At 46.5% G+C, this 15,913-nt stretch overlaps 9 non-coding genes and 1 pseudogene across 9 annotated transcripts; all 10 read right to left on the bottom strand.

The window, feature by feature from the left end:
- Positions 1-615: 615 nt before the first annotated feature.
- LOC142285115 (U2 spliceosomal RNA) lies at positions 616-785 on the bottom strand (annotated as a pseudogene).
- Positions 786-2,172: 1,387 nt separating this feature from the next.
- Positions 2,173-2,363, bottom strand: LOC142285088 (U2 spliceosomal RNA). The gene has a single exon (XR_012746512.1). It is a non-coding gene; the product is annotated as a U2 spliceosomal RNA (small nuclear RNA).
- Positions 2,364-3,750: 1,387 nt separating this feature from the next.
- Positions 3,751-3,941, bottom strand: LOC142285075 (U2 spliceosomal RNA). The gene has a single exon (XR_012746500.1). It is a non-coding gene; the product is annotated as a U2 spliceosomal RNA (small nuclear RNA).
- Positions 3,942-5,328: 1,387 nt separating this feature from the next.
- On the bottom strand, positions 5,329-5,519 carry LOC142285063 (U2 spliceosomal RNA). The gene has a single exon (XR_012746487.1). It is a non-coding gene; the product is annotated as a U2 spliceosomal RNA (small nuclear RNA).
- A 1,387-nt stretch (positions 5,520-6,906) lies between these two features.
- LOC142285052 (U2 spliceosomal RNA) lies at positions 6,907-7,097 on the bottom strand. The gene has a single exon (XR_012746476.1). It is a non-coding gene; the product is annotated as a U2 spliceosomal RNA (small nuclear RNA).
- Positions 7,098-8,484: 1,387 nt separating this feature from the next.
- Positions 8,485-8,675, bottom strand: LOC142285157 (U2 spliceosomal RNA). Its single transcript, XR_012746590.1, has one exon. It is a non-coding gene; the product is annotated as a U2 spliceosomal RNA (small nuclear RNA).
- Positions 8,676-10,062: 1,387 nt separating this feature from the next.
- Positions 10,063-10,253, bottom strand: LOC142285146 (U2 spliceosomal RNA). The gene has a single exon (XR_012746576.1). It is a non-coding gene; the product is annotated as a U2 spliceosomal RNA (small nuclear RNA).
- A 1,387-nt stretch (positions 10,254-11,640) lies between these two features.
- LOC142285135 (U2 spliceosomal RNA) lies at positions 11,641-11,831 on the bottom strand. The gene has a single exon (XR_012746563.1). It is a non-coding gene; the product is annotated as a U2 spliceosomal RNA (small nuclear RNA).
- A 1,387-nt stretch (positions 11,832-13,218) lies between these two features.
- LOC142285124 (U2 spliceosomal RNA) lies at positions 13,219-13,409 on the bottom strand. Its single transcript, XR_012746550.1, has one exon. It is a non-coding gene; the product is annotated as a U2 spliceosomal RNA (small nuclear RNA).
- Positions 13,410-14,796: 1,387 nt separating this feature from the next.
- On the bottom strand, positions 14,797-14,987 carry LOC142285045 (U2 spliceosomal RNA). The gene has a single exon (XR_012746470.1). It is a non-coding gene; the product is annotated as a U2 spliceosomal RNA (small nuclear RNA).
- Positions 14,988-15,913: the final 926 nt, after the last annotated feature.

Genomic DNA, 15,913 nt, shown 5'->3' with positions numbered 1-15,913 from the left:
AGAGCCTGGATGCCTTTCTTGAAAAATTTAATATAACCAGTTATGTATATTAGATTTTATGACAGGGTATTGATCCAGGGAACTAGTCTGATTGCCGGATGTGGAGTCAGGAAGGAAATTTTTTCCCCATTGGAACTTGTTTGCCACATTGGGGTTTTTTGCCTTCCTCTGGATCAACATGTTAGGCTACGGGTTGAACTAGATGGACTTAGAGTCTCCCTTCAACCTTAAAACTATGAAGGCTTGCCGGGGTCCCAAGCCAGCAAGCTCAGACTCACTCCAGGGTCGTCAGTCCTGGGGCACGTTGTACCATAGCCCCCCACCCTTACTCAGTCTAATAGCCTCGATCCTGGTAGGGCCATGTTTTCCTCTAGATGAATATACTATCCACCCAGAGTACTAGCAAGCGCAACCTTCCAGTGTGCATTGTATCATTGTACTAAGGTGGCCTGGAGCTTAAACCACCTCTTCGAACAACACTACACTTGATCTTAGCCAAAAGGCCGAGAAGCGATAACCAGAATTGGTTTGGGCCTCGAGTGGCACCCTGGCCTATGCCGGACACATCTTAGGGAGAGAGAGCGAGAGGGAGACAAACCCACGCCTACAGAAGACATTTTGTCACCCAAGCCAACCCTTGAAAAGGCTGCTTTGCAGAGCAAAAACAAGAAGAATGGTGCGTTTGGCAGCCGCCGCCCCCCACTGCAATGAATCTGAATAACTCCTCCTTTAGGGCGCAAGAACAGATACTACACTTGATCTTAGCCAAAAGGCCGAGAAGCGATAACCAGAATTGGTTTGGGCCTCGAGTGGCACCCTGGCCTATGCCGGACACATCTTAGGGAGAGAGAGCGAGAGGGAGACAAACCCACGCCTACACAAGACATTTTGTCACCCAAGCCAACCCTTGAAAAGGCTGCTTTGCAGAGCAAAAACAAGAAGAATGGTGCGTTTTGCAGCCGCCGCCCACTGCAATGAATCTGAATAACTCCTCCTTTAGGGCGCAAGCAACTCCCCTCCCCCTTGCAGTCTTTCCAATTCACGATACAAAAAGACGGACAGGACAGGTTGCCTGACTTTCCGTCACTGCCACCCTTTGCCATCCTTACCCGTAGAAAGCCCTTTCATCATCCCCAAACCCTAATCTTTTCCCTTTCCTTCCCAGCCCCCAAACCCTGCCCTCTGTACCTTTCTCACCACCCGCTTCCCTTCTCCTGTCATCCCCCTACCACCCGGGAAAAAAAGAGATTGCCCCCTCCTTCCACTAGCCCACCCTCCCACCCAAAGAACAACTTCTTCTGCGCAGCTTGTTTTCTAGGCAGCAGCGCTATTGTGATGTCATCGGGGGGCATTGTGACAAGCCGCCAGTGTTCCGTCTCTTCATGTTGTGCACAGTTCAAACGGAAAATACATCAACAGGCAGACTACAGAAAAGCTTACTATCAAAGGTTAGAGGGGGGCTTTCTCAGAGGGCTTTTTACAGTTTTTCTATTCCCAATTAGCCGTTTAAGTGTACTTATTGAAAGTAGTAATTCTTTCATAGGCCGCCCTTTCTTAGTATTTGACGTTCCTTATATTGCGGTATGAGGCTTCGCAGTAGGTTGCAAACATTCATCACCCATGACTGTCCCCAATTGAGCTCAGAAGCTCAATGTCTATCATGACCTCTCTTTTAGAATGTCCAAGAGCAAGCAAACTATTCCTCCAGGAGAGGGCGCCAACAGACTACTAAAGAGATCATCATTACTCAAAGAAAACCCCAAAAACCAATGCATGATAGGAATAAACAGGTAACTTTCTTTGGAGTGGAAGCGGAGAGATCGCACCAGATGCCAATTCTAGATCTTATCACACCTGTGGTCACTGCAGCAGCAGGTGAATCCACTTTGTCCAAAAGGGATCTATTCCATTCAATTGCAAATGATCTAGATAAGACAGAGAACTGCAGCACGGGGACATAGCCGAGTTGGTCAGGTTGAGTGGTGATGAGTTTGCTATTTGGATGAATAAAGAAAGTCAAAAGTGTGAAAGATAAAAAACAAAAGGAGGAAGTGTGAAAAGTGAATGGGCCAAATTGAGGTGCATATGAAGACGTATGCTTTCTTCCAATTCATTAAATCGGGCTAATATGAATCAGGTGAATTGAGTTCTGCTTTTGGAAACTGGGTTAAGAAGGGGTGCACCGTTCCTGGAGGTACTGCAATACCAGGTCAATGCGTGGAGTGGACAGAGCAAGCTCTTTTTCCATCTCCCTGTTCTAAAAATCCATTTAATATATGGTCCCCAGATAGGGGACGTATCAGATATTAAACTGATAAGAACAGATACTACACTTGATCTTAGCCAAAAGGCCGAGAAGCGATAACCAGAATTGGTTTGGGCCTCGAGTGGCACCCTGGCCTATGCCGGACACATCTTAGGGAGAGAGAGCGAGAGGGAGACAAACCCACGCCTACACAAGACATTTTGTCACCCAAGCCAACCCTTGAAAAGGCTGCTTTGCAGAGCAAAAACAAGAAGAATGGTGCGTTTTGCAGCCGCCGCCCACTGCAATGAATCTGAATAACTCCTCCTTTAGGGCGCAAGCAACTCCCCTCCCCCTTGCAGTCTTTCCAATTCACGATACAAAAAGACGGACAGGACAGGTTGCCTGACTTTCCGTCACTGCCACCCTTTGCCATCCTTACCCGTAGAAAGCCCTTTCATCATCCCCAAACCCTAATCTTTTCCCTTTCCTTCCCAGCCCCCAAACCCTGCCCTCTGTACCTTTCTCACCACCCGCTTCCCTTCTCCTGTCATCCCCCTACCACCCGGGAAAAAAAGAGATTGCCCCCTCCTTCCACTAGCCCACCCTCCCACCCAAAGAACAACTTCTTCTGCGCAGCTTGTTTTCTAGGCAGCAGCGCTATTGTGATGTCATCGGGGGGCATTGTGACAAGCCGCCAGTGTTCCGTCTCTTCATGTTGTGCACAGTTCAAACGGAAAATACATCAACAGGCAGACTACAGAAAAGCTTACTATCAAAGGTTAGAGGGGGGCTTTCTCAGAGGGCTTTTTACAGTTTTTCTATTCCCAATTAGCCGTTTAAGTGTACTTATTGAAAGTAGTAATTCTTTCATAGGCCGCCCTTTCTTAGTATTTGACGTTCCTTATATTGCGGTATGAGGCTTCGCAGTAGGTTGCAAACATTCATCACCCATGACTGTCCCCAATTGAGCTCAGAAGCTCAATGTCTATCATGACCTCTCTTTTAGAATGTCCAAGAGCAAGCAAACTATTCCTCCAGGAGAGGGCGCCAACAGACTACTAAAGAGATCATCATTACTCAAAGAAAACCCCAAAAACCAATGCATGATAGGAATAAACAGGTAACTTTCTTTGGAGTGGAAGCGGAGAGATCGCACCAGATGCCAATTCTAGATCTTATCACACCTGTGGTCACTGCAGCAGCAGGTGAATCCACTTTGTCCAAAAGGGATCTATTCCATTCAATTGCAAATGATCTAGATAAGACAGAGAACTGCAGCACGGGGACATAGCCGAGTTGGTCAGGTTGAGTGGTGATGAGTTTGCTATTTGGATGAATAAAGAAAGTCAAAAGTGTGAAAGATAAAAAACAAAAGGAGGAAGTGTGAAAAGTGAATGGGCCAAATTGAGGTGCATATGAAGACGTATGCTTTCTTCCAATTCATTAAATCGGGCTAATATGAATCAGGTGAATTGAGTTCTGCTTTTGGAAACTGGGTTAAGAAGGGGTGCACCGTTCCTGGAGGTACTGCAATACCAGGTCAATGCGTGGAGTGGACAGAGCAAGCTCTTTTTCCATCTCCCTGTTCTAAAAATCCATTTAATATATGGTCCCCAGATAGGGGACGTATCAGATATTAAACTGATAAGAACAGATACTACACTTGATCTTAGCCAAAAGGCCGAGAAGCGATAACCAGAATTGGTTTGGGCCTCGAGTGGCACCCTGGCCTATGCCGGACACATCTTAGGGAGAGAGAGCGAGAGGGAGACAAACCCACGCCTACACAAGACATTTTGTCACCCAAGCCAACCCTTGAAAAGGCTGCTTTGCAGAGCAAAAACAAGAAGAATGGTGCGTTTTGCAGCCGCCGCCCACTGCAATGAATCTGAATAACTCCTCCTTTAGGGCGCAAGCAACTCCCCTCCCCCTTGCAGTCTTTCCAATTCACGATACAAAAAGACGGACAGGACAGGTTGCCTGACTTTCCGTCACTGCCACCCTTTGCCATCCTTACCCGTAGAAAGCCCTTTCATCATCCCCAAACCCTAATCTTTTCCCTTTCCTTCCCAGCCCCCAAACCCTGCCCTCTGTACCTTTCTCACCACCCGCTTCCCTTCTCCTGTCATCCCCCTACCACCCGGGAAAAAAAGAGATTGCCCCCTCCTTCCACTAGCCCACCCTCCCACCCAAAGAACAACTTCTTCTGCGCAGCTTGTTTTCTAGGCAGCAGCGCTATTGTGATGTCATCGGGGGGCATTGTGACAAGCCGCCAGTGTTCCGTCTCTTCATGTTGTGCACAGTTCAAACGGAAAATACATCAACAGGCAGACTACAGAAAAGCTTACTATCAAAGGTTAGAGGGGGGCTTTCTCAGAGGGCTTTTTACAGTTTTTCTATTCCCAATTAGCCGTTTAAGTGTACTTATTGAAAGTAGTAATTCTTTCATAGGCCGCCCTTTCTTAGTATTTGACGTTCCTTATATTGCGGTATGAGGCTTCGCAGTAGGTTGCAAATATTCATCACCCATGACTGTCCCCAATTGAGCTCAGAAGCTCAATGTCTATCATGACCTCTCTTTTAGAATGTCCAAGAGCAAGCAAACTATTCCTCCAGGAGAGGGCGCCAACAGACTACTAAAGAGATCATCATTACTCAAAGAAAACCCCAAAAACCAATGCATGATAGGAATAAACAGGTAACTTTCTTTGGAGTGGAAGCGGAGAGATCGCACCAGATGCCAATTCTAGATCTTATCACACCTGTGGTCACTGCAGCAGCAGGTGAATCCACTTTGTCCAAAAGGGATCTATTCCATTCAATTGCAAATGATCTAGATAAGACAGAGAACTGCAGCACGGGGACATAGCCGAGTTGGTCAGGTTGAGTGGTGATGAGTTTGCTATTTGGATGAATAAAGAAAGTCAAAAGTGTGAAAGATAAAAAACAAAAGGAGGAAGTGTGAAAAGTGAATGGGCCAAATTGAGGTGCATATGAAGACGTATGCTTTCTTCCAATTCATTAAATCGGGCTAATATGAATCAGGTGAATTGAGTTCTGCTTTTGGAAACTGGGTTAAGAAGGGGTGCACCGTTCCTGGAGGTACTGCAATACCAGGTCAATGCGTGGAGTGGACAGAGCAAGCTCTTTTTCCATCTCCCTGTTCTAAAAATCCATTTAATATATGGTCCCCAGATAGGGGACGTATCAGATATTAAACTGATAAGAACAGATACTACACTTGATCTTAGCCAAAAGGCCGAGAAGCGATAACCAGAATTGGTTTGGGCCTCGAGTGGCACCCTGGCCTATGCCGGACACATCTTAGGGAGAGAGAGCGAGAGGGAGACAAACCCACGCCTACACAAGACATTTTGTCACCCAAGCCAACCCTTGAAAAGGCTGCTTTGCAGAGCAAAAACAAGAAGAATGGTGCGTTTTGCAGCCGCCGCCCACTGCAATGAATCTGAATAACTCCTCCTTTAGGGCGCAAGCAACTCCCCTCCCCCTTGCAGTCTTTCCAATTCACGATACAAAAAGACGGACAGGACAGGTTGCCTGACTTTCCGTCACTGCCACCCTTTGCCATCCTTACCCGTAGAAAGCCCTTTCATCATCCCCAAACCCTAATCTTTTCCCTTTCCTTCCCAGCCCCCAAACCCTGCCCTCTGTACCTTTCTCACCACCCGCTTCCCTTCTCCTGTCATCCCCCTACCACCCGGGAAAAAAAGAGATTGCCCCCTCCTTCCACTAGCCCACCCTCCCACCCAAAGAACAACTTCTTCTGCGCAGCTTGTTTTCTAGGCAGCAGCGCTATTGTGATGTCATCGGGGGGCATTGTGACAAGCCGCCAGTGTTCCGTCTCTTCATGTTGTGCACAGTTCAAACGGAAAATACATCAACAGGCAGACTACAGAAAAGCTTACTATCAAAGGTTAGAGGGGGGCTTTCTCAGAGGGCTTTTTACAGTTTTTCTATTCCCAATTAGCCGTTTAAGTGTACTTATTGAAAGTAGTAATTCTTTCATAGGCCGCCCTTTCTTAGTATTTGACGTTCCTTATATTGCGGTATGAGGCTTCGCAGTAGGTTGCAAACATTCATCACCCATGACTGTCCCCAATTGAGCTCAGAAGCTCAATGTCTATCATGACCTCTCTTTTAGAATGTCCAAGAGCAAGCAAACTATTCCTCCAGGAGAGGGCGCCAACAGACTACTAAAGAGATCATCATTACTCAAAGAAAACCCCAAAAACCAATGCATGATAGGAATAAACAGGTAACTTTCTTTGGAGTGGAAGCGGAGAGATCGCACCAGATGCCAATTCTAGATCTTATCACACCTGTGGTCACTGCAGCAGCAGGTGAATCCACTTTGTCCAAAAGGGATCTATTCCATTCAATTGCAAATGATCTAGATAAGACAGAGAACTGCAGCACGGGGACATAGCCGAGTTGGTCAGGTTGAGTGGTGATGAGTTTGCTATTTGGATGAATAAAGAAAGTCAAAAGTGTGAAAGATAAAAAACAAAAGGAGGAAGTGTGAAAAGTGAATGGGCCAAATTGAGGTGCATATGAAGACGTATGCTTTCTTCCAATTCATTAAATCGGGCTAATATGAATCAGGTGAATTGAGTTCTGCTTTTGGAAACTGGGTTAAGAAGGGGTGCACCGTTCCTGGAGGTACTGCAATACCAGGTCAATGCGTGGAGTGGACAGAGCAAGCTCTTTTTCCATCTCCCTGTTCTAAAAATCCATTTAATATATGGTCCCCAGATAGGGGACGTATCAGATATTAAACTGATAAGAACAGATACTACACTTGATCTTAGCCAAAAGGCCGAGAAGCGATAACCAGAATTGGTTTGGGCCTCGAGTGGCACCCTGGCCTATGCCGGACACATCTTAGGGAGAGAGAGCGAGAGGGAGACAAACCCACGCCTACACAAGACATTTTGTCACCCAAGCCAACCCTTGAAAAGGCTGCTTTGCAGAGCAAAAACAAGAAGAATGGTGCGTTTTGCAGCCGCCGCCCACTGCAATGAATCTGAATAACTCCTCCTTTAGGGCGCAAGCAACTCCCCTCCCCCTTGCAGTCTTTCCAATTCACGATACAAAAAGACGGACAGGACAGGTTGCCTGACTTTCCGTCACTGCCACCCTTTGCCATCCTTACCCGTAGAAAGCCCTTTCATCATCCCCAAACCCTAATCTTTTCCCTTTCCTTCCCAGCCCCCAAACCCTGCCCTCTGTACCTTTCTCACCACCCGCTTCCCTTCTCCTGTCATCCCCCTACCACCCGGGAAAAAAAGAGATTGCCCCCTCCTTCCACTAGCCCACCCTCCCACCCAAAGAACAACTTCTTCTGCGCAGCTTGTTTTCTAGGCAGCAGCGCTATTGTGATGTCATCGGGGGGCATTGTGACAAGCCGCCAGTGTTCCGTCTCTTCATGTTGTGCACAGTTCAAACGGAAAATACATCAACAGGCAGACTACAGAAAAGCTTACTATCAAAGGTTAGAGGGGGGCTTTCTCAGAGGGCTTTTTACAGTTTTTCTATTCCCAATTAGCCGTTTAAGTGTACTTATTGAAAGTAGTAATTCTTTCATAGGCCGCCCTTTCTTAGTATTTGACGTTCCTTATATTGCGGTATGAGGCTTCGCAGTAGGTTGCAAACATTCATCACCCATGACTGTCCCCAATTGAGCTCAGAAGCTCAATGTCTATCATGACCTCTCTTTTAGAATGTCCAAGAGCAAGCAAACTATTCCTCCAGGAGAGGGCGCCAACAGACTACTAAAGAGATCATCATTACTCAAAGAAAACCCCAAAAACCAATGCATGATAGGAATAAACAGGTAACTTTCTTTGGAGTGGAAGCGGAGAGATCGCACCAGATGCCAATTCTAGATCTTATCACACCTGTGGTCACTGCAGCAGCAGGTGAATCCACTTTGTCCAAAAGGGATCTATTCCATTCAATTGCAAATGATCTAGATAAGACAGAGAACTGCAGCACGGGGACATAGCCGAGTTGGTCAGGTTGAGTGGTGATGAGTTTGCTATTTGGATGAATAAAGAAAGTCAAAAGTGTGAAAGATAAAAAACAAAAGGAGGAAGTGTGAAAAGTGAATGGGCCAAATTGAGGTGCATATGAAGACGTATGCTTTCTTCCAATTCATTAAATCGGGCTAATATGAATCAGGTGAATTGAGTTCTGCTTTTGGAAACTGGGTTAAGAAGGGGTGCACCGTTCCTGGAGGTACTGCAATACCAGGTCAATGCGTGGAGTGGACAGAGCAAGCTCTTTTTCCATCTCCCTGTTCTAAAAATCCATTTAATATATGGTCCCCAGATAGGGGACGTATCAGATATTAAACTGATAAGAACAGATACTACACTTGATCTTAGCCAAAAGGCCGAGAAGCGATAACCAGAATTGGTTTGGGCCTCGAGTGGCACCCTGGCCTATGCCGGACACATCTTAGGGAGAGAGAGCGAGAGGGAGACAAACCCACGCCTACACAAGACATTTTGTCACCCAAGCCAACCCTTGAAAAGGCTGCTTTGCAGAGCAAAAACAAGAAGAATGGTGCGTTTTGCAGCCGCCGCCCACTGCAATGAATCTGAATAACTCCTCCTTTAGGGCGCAAGCAACTCCCCTCCCCCTTGCAGTCTTTCCAATTCACGATACAAAAAGACGGACAGGACAGGTTGCCTGACTTTCCGTCACTGCCACCCTTTGCCATCCTTACCCGTAGAAAGCCCTTTCATCATCCCCAAACCCTAATCTTTTCCCTTTCCTTCCCAGCCCCCAAACCCTGCCCTCTGTACCTTTCTCACCACCCGCTTCCCTTCTCCTGTCATCCCCCTACCACCCGGGAAAAAAAGAGATTGCCCCCTCCTTCCACTAGCCCACCCTCCCACCCAAAGAACAACTTCTTCTGCGCAGCTTGTTTTCTAGGCAGCAGCGCTATTGTGATGTCATCGGGGGGCATTGTGACAAGCCGCCAGTGTTCCGTCTCTTCATGTTGTGCACAGTTCAAACGGAAAATACATCAACAGGCAGACTACAGAAAAGCTTACTATCAAAGGTTAGAGGGGGGCTTTCTCAGAGGGCTTTTTACAGTTTTTCTATTCCCAATTAGCCGTTTAAGTGTACTTATTGAAAGTAGTAATTCTTTCATAGGCCGCCCTTTCTTAGTATTTGACGTTCCTTATATTGCGGTATGAGGCTTCGCAGTAGGTTGCAAACATTCATCACCCATGACTGTCCCCAATTGAGCTCAGAAGCTCAATGTCTATCATGACCTCTCTTTTAGAATGTCCAAGAGCAAGCAAACTATTCCTCCAGGAGAGGGCGCCAACAGACTACTAAAGAGATCATCATTACTCAAAGAAAACCCCAAAAACCAATGCATGATAGGAATAAACAGGTAACTTTCTTTGGAGTGGAAGCGGAGAGATCGCACCAGATGCCAATTCTAGATCTTATCACACCTGTGGTCACTGCAGCAGCAGGTGAATCCACTTTGTCCAAAAGGGATCTATTCCATTCAATTGCAAATGATCTAGATAAGACAGAGAACTGCAGCACGGGGACATAGCCGAGTTGGTCAGGTTGAGTGGTGATGAGTTTGCTATTTGGATGAATAAAGAAAGTCAAAAGTGTGAAAGATAAAAAACAAAAGGAGGAAGTGTGAAAAGTGAATGGGCCAAATTGAGGTGCATATGAAGACGTATGCTTTCTTCCAATTCATTAAATCGGGCTAATATGAATCAGGTGAATTGAGTTCTGCTTTTGGAAACTGGGTTAAGAAGGGGTGCACCGTTCCTGGAGGTACTGCAATACCAGGTCAATGCGTGGAGTGGACAGAGCAAGCTCTTTTTCCATCTCCCTGTTCTAAAAATCCATTTAATATATGGTCCCCAGATAGGGGACGTATCAGATATTAAACTGATAAGAACAGATACTACACTTGATCTTAGCCAAAAGGCCGAGAAGCGATAACCAGAATTGGTTTGGGCCTCGAGTGGCACCCTGGCCTATGCCGGACACATCTTAGGGAGAGAGAGCGAGAGGGAGACAAACCCACGCCTACACAAGACATTTTGTCACCCAAGCCAACCCTTGAAAAGGCTGCTTTGCAGAGCAAAAACAAGAAGAATGGTGCGTTTTGCAGCCGCCGCCCACTGCAATGAATCTGAATAACTCCTCCTTTAGGGCGCAAGCAACTCCCCTCCCCCTTGCAGTCTTTCCAATTCACGATACAAAAAGACGGACAGGACAGGTTGCCTGACTTTCCGTCACTGCCACCCTTTGCCATCCTTACCCGTAGAAAGCCCTTTCATCATCCCCAAACCCTAATCTTTTCCCTTTCCTTCCCAGCCCCCAAACCCTGCCCTCTGTACCTTTCTCACCACCCGCTTCCCTTCTCCTGTCATCCCCCTACCACCCGGGAAAAAAAGAGATTGCCCCCTCCTTCCACTAGCCCACCCTCCCACCCAAAGAACAACTTCTTCTGCGCAGCTTGTTTTCTAGGCAGCAGCGCTATTGTGATGTCATCGGGGGGCATTGTGACAAGCCGCCAGTGTTCCGTCTCTTCATGTTGTGCACAGTTCAAACGGAAAATACATCAACAGGCAGACTACAGAAAAGCTTACTATCAAAGGTTAGAGGGGGGCTTTCTCAGAGGGCTTTTTACAGTTTTTCTATTCCCAATTAGCCGTTTAAGTGTACTTATTGAAAGTAGTAATTCTTTCATAGGCCGCCCTTTCTTAGTATTTGACGTTCCTTATATTGCGGTATGAGGCTTCGCAGTAGGTTGCAAACATTCATCACCCATGACTGTCCCCAATTGAGCTCAGAAGCTCAATGTCTATCATGACCTCTCTTTTAGAATGTCCAAGAGCAAGCAAACTATTCCTCCAGGAGAGGGCGCCAACAGACTACTAAAGAGATCATCATTACTCAAAGAAAACCCCAAAAACCAATGCATGATAGGAATAAACAGGTAACTTTCTTTGGAGTGGAAGCGGAGAGATCGCACCAGATGCCAATTCTAGATCTTATCACACCTGTGGTCACTGCAGCAGCAGGTGAATCCACTTTGTCCAAAAGGGATCTATTCCATTCAATTGCAAATGATCTAGATAAGACAGAGAACTGCAGCACGGGGACATAGCCGAGTTGGTCAGGTTGAGTGGTGATGAGTTTGCTATTTGGATGAATAAAGAAAGTCAAAAGTGTGAAAGATAAAAAACAAAAGGAGGAAGTGTGAAAAGTGAATGGGCCAAATTGAGGTGCATATGAAGACGTATGCTTTCTTCCAATTCATTAAATCGGGCTAATATGAATCAGGTGAATTGAGTTCTGCTTTTGGAAACTGGGTTAAGAAGGGGTGCACCGTTCCTGGAGGTACTGCAATACCAGGTCAATGCGTGGAGTGGACAGAGCAAGCTCTTTTTCCATCTCCCTGTTCTAAAAATCCATTTAATATATGGTCCCCAGATAGGGGACGTATCAGATATTAAACTGATAAGAACAGATACTACACTTGATCTTAGCCAAAAGGCCGAGAAGCGATAACCAGAATTGGTTTGGGCCTCGAGTGGCACCCTGGCCTATGCCGGACACATCTTAGGGAGAGAGAGCGAGAGGGAGACAAACCCACGCCTACACAAGACATTTTGTCACCCAAGCCAACCCTTGAAAAGGCTGCTTTGCAGAGCAAAAACAAGAAGAATGGTGCGTTTTGCAGCCGCCGCCCACTGCAATGAATCTGAATAACTCCTCCTTTAGGGCGCAAGCAACTCCCCTCCCCCTTGCAGTCTTTCCAATTCACGATACAAAAAGACGGACAGGACAGGTTGCCTGACTTTCCGTCACTGCCACCCTTTGCCATCCTTACCCGTAGAAAGCCCTTTCATCATCCCCAAACCCTAATCTTTTCCCTTTCCTTCCCAGCCCCCAAACCCTGCCCTCTGTACCTTTCTCACCACCCGCTTCCCTTCTCCTGTCATCCCCCTACCACCCGGGAAAAAAAGAGATTGCCCCCTCCTTCCACTAGCCCACCCTCCCACCCAAAGAACAACTTCTTCTGCGCAGCTTGTTTTCTAGGCAGCAGCGCTATTGTGATGTCATCGGGGGGCATTGTGACAAGCCGCCAGTGTTCCGTCTCTTCATGTTGTGCACAGTTCAAACGGAAAATACATCAACAGGCAGACTACAGAAAAGCTTACTATCAAAGGTTAGAGGGGGGCTTTCTCAGAGGGCTTTTTACAGTTTTTCTATTCCCAATTAGCCGTTTAAGTGTACTTATTGAAAGTAGTAATTCTTTCATAGGCCGCCCTTTCTTAGTATTTGACGTTCCTTATATTGCGGTATGAGGCTTCGCAGTAGGTTGCAAACATTCATCACCCATGACTGTCCCCAATTGAGCTCAGAAGCTCAATGTCTATCATGACCTCTCTTTTAGAATGTCCAAGAGCAAGCAAACTATTCCTCCAGGAGAGGGCGCCAACAGACTACTAAAGAGATCATCATTACTCAAAGAAAACCCCAAAAACCAATGCATGATAGGAATAAACAGGTAACTTTCTTTGGAGTGGAAGCGGAGAGATCGCACCAGATGCCAATTCTAGATCTTATCACACCTGTGGTCACTGCAGCAGCAGGTGAATCCACTTTGTCCAAAAGGGATCTATTCCATTCAATTGCAAATGATCTAGATAAGACAGAGAACTGCAGCACGGGGACATAGCCGAGTTGGTCAGGTTGAGTGGTGATGAGTTTGCTATTTGGATGAATAAAGAAAGTCAAAAGTGTGAAAGATAAAAAACAAAAGGAGGAAGTGTGAAAAGTGAATGGGCCAAATTGAGGTGCATATGAAGACGTATGCTTTCTTCCAATTCATTAAATCGGGCTAATATGAATCAGGTGAATTGAGTTCTGCTTTTGGAAACTGGGTTAAGAAGGGGTGCACCGTTCCTGGAGGTACTGCAATACCAGGTCAATGCGTGGAGTGGACAGAGCAAGCTCTTTTTCCATCTCCCTGTTCTAAAAATCCATTTAATATATGGTCCCCAGATAGGGGACGTATCAGATATTAAACTGATAAGAACAGATACTACACTTGATCTTAGCCAAAAGGCCGAGAAGCGATAACCAGAATTGGTTTGGGCCTCGAGTGGCACCCTGGCCTATGCCGGACACATCTTAGGGAGAGAGAGCGAGAGGGAGACAAACCCACGCCTACACAAGACATTTTGTCACCCAAGCCAACCCTTGAAAAGGCTGCTTTGCAGAGCAAAAACAAGAAGAATGGTGCGTTTTGCAGCCGCCGCCCACTGCAATGAATCTGAATAACTCCTCCTTTAGGGCGCAAGCAACTCCCCTCCCCCTTGCAGTCTTTCCAATTCACGATACAAAAAGACGGACAGGACAGGTTGCCTGACTTTCCGTCACTGCCACCCTTTGCCATCCTTACCCGTAGAAAGCCCTTTCATCATCCCCAAACCCTAATCTTTTCCCTTTCCTTCCCAGCCCCCAAACCCTGCCCTCTGTACCTTTCTCACCACCCGCTTCCCTTCTCCTGTCATCCCCCTACCACCCGGGAAAAAAAGAGATTGCCCCCTCCTTCCACTAGCCCACCCTCCCACCCAAAGAACAACTTCTTCTGCGCAGCTTGTTTTCTAGGCAGCAGCGCTATTGTGATGTCATCGGGGGGCATTGTGACAAGCCGCCAGTGTTCCGTCTCTTCATGTTGTGCACAGTTCAAACGGAAAATACATCAACAGGCAGACTACAGAAAAGCTTACTATCAAAGGTTAGAGGGGGGCTTTCTCAGAGGGCTTTTTACAGTTTTTCTATTCCCAATTAGCCGTTTAAGTGTACTTATTGAAAGTAGTAATTCTTTCATAGGCCGCCCTTTCTTAGTATTTGACGTTCCTTATATTGCGGTATGAGGCTTCGCAGTAGGTTGCAAACATTCATCACCCATGACTGTCCCCAATTGAGCTCAGAAGCTCAATGTCTATCATGACCTCTCTTTTAGAATGTCCAAGAGCAAGCAAACTATTCCTCCAGGAGAGGGCGCCAACAGACTACTAAAGAGATCATCATTACTCAAAGAAAACCCCAAAAACCAATGCATGATAGGAATAAACAGGTAACTTTCTTTGGAGTGGAAGCGGAGAGATCGCACCAGATGCCAATTCTAGATCTTATCACACCTGTGGTCACTGCAGCAGCAGGTGAATCCACTTTGTCCAAAAGGGATCTATTCCATTCAATTGCAAATGATCTAGATAAGACAGAGAACTGCAGCACGGGGACATAGCCGAGTTGGTCAGGTTGAGTGGTGATGAGTTTGCTATTTGGATGAATAAAGAAAGTCAAAAGTGTGAAAGATAAAAAACAAAAGGAGGAAGTGTGAAAAGTGAATGGGCCAAATTGAGGTGCATATGAAGACGTATGCTTTCTTCCAATTCATTAAATCGGGCTAATATGAATCAGGTGAATTGAGTTCTGCTTTTGGAAACTGGGTTAAGAAGGGGTGCACCGTTCCTGGAGGTACTGCAATACCAGGTCAATGCGTGGAGTGGACAGAGCAAGCTCTTTTTCCATCTCCCTGTTCTAAAAATCCATTTAATATATGGTCCCCAGATAGGGGACGTATCAGATATTAAACTGATAAGAACAGATACTACACTTGATCTTAGCCAAAAGGCCGAGAAGCGATAACCAGAATTGGTTTGGGCCTCGAGTGGCACCCTGGCCTATGCCGGACACATCTTAGGGAGAGAGAGCGAGAGGGAGACAAACCCACGCCTACACAAGACATTTTGTCACCCAAGCCAACCCTTGAAAAGGCTGCTTTGCAGAGCAAAAACAAGAAGAATGGTGCGTTTTGCAGCCGCCGCCCACTGCAATGAATCTGAATAACTCCTCCTTTAGGGCGCAAGCAACTCCCCTCCCCCTTGCAGTCTTTCCAATTCACGATACAAAAAGACGGACAGGACAGGTTGCCTGACTTTCCGTCACTGCCACCCTTTGCCATCCTTACCCGTAGAAAGCCCTTTCATCATCCCCAAACCCTAATCTTTTCCCTTTCCTTCCCAGCCCCCAAACCCTGCCCTCTGTACCTTTCTCACCACCCGCTTCCCTTCTCCTGTCATCCCCCTACCACCCGGGAAAAAAAGAGATTGCCCCCTCCTTCCACTAGCCCACCCTCCCACCCAAAGAACAACTTCTTCTGCGCAGCTTGTTTTCTAGGCAGCAGCGCTATTGTGATGTCATCGGGGGGCATTGTGACAAGCCGCCAGTGTTCCGTCTCTTCATGTTGTGCACAGTTCAAACGGAAAATACATCAACAGGCAGACTACAGAAAAGCTTACTATCAAAGGTTAGAGGGGGGCTTTCTCAGAGGGCTTTTTACAGTTTTTCTATTCCCAATTAGCCGTTTAAGTGTACTTATTGAAAGTAGTAATTCTTTCATAGGCCGCCCTTTCTTAGTATTTGACGTTCCTTATATTGCGGTATGAGGCTTCGCAGTAGGTTGCAAACATTCATCACCCATGACTGTCCCCAATTGAGCTCAGAAGCTCAATGTCTATCATGACCTCTCTTTTAGAATGTCCAAGAGCAAGCAAACTATTCCTCCAGGAG

Source organism: Anomaloglossus baeobatrachus, unplaced genomic scaffold (genome assembly GCF_048569485.1).
Source record: "Anomaloglossus baeobatrachus isolate aAnoBae1 unplaced genomic scaffold, aAnoBae1.hap1 Scaffold_589, whole genome shotgun sequence".
NCBI classification, from domain to species: Eukaryota; Metazoa; Chordata; class Amphibia; order Anura; family Aromobatidae; genus Anomaloglossus; species Anomaloglossus baeobatrachus.
The sequence above is the reverse complement of the archived record's forward strand: the minus strand, read 5'-3'. Positions and strand labels throughout refer to the sequence as shown.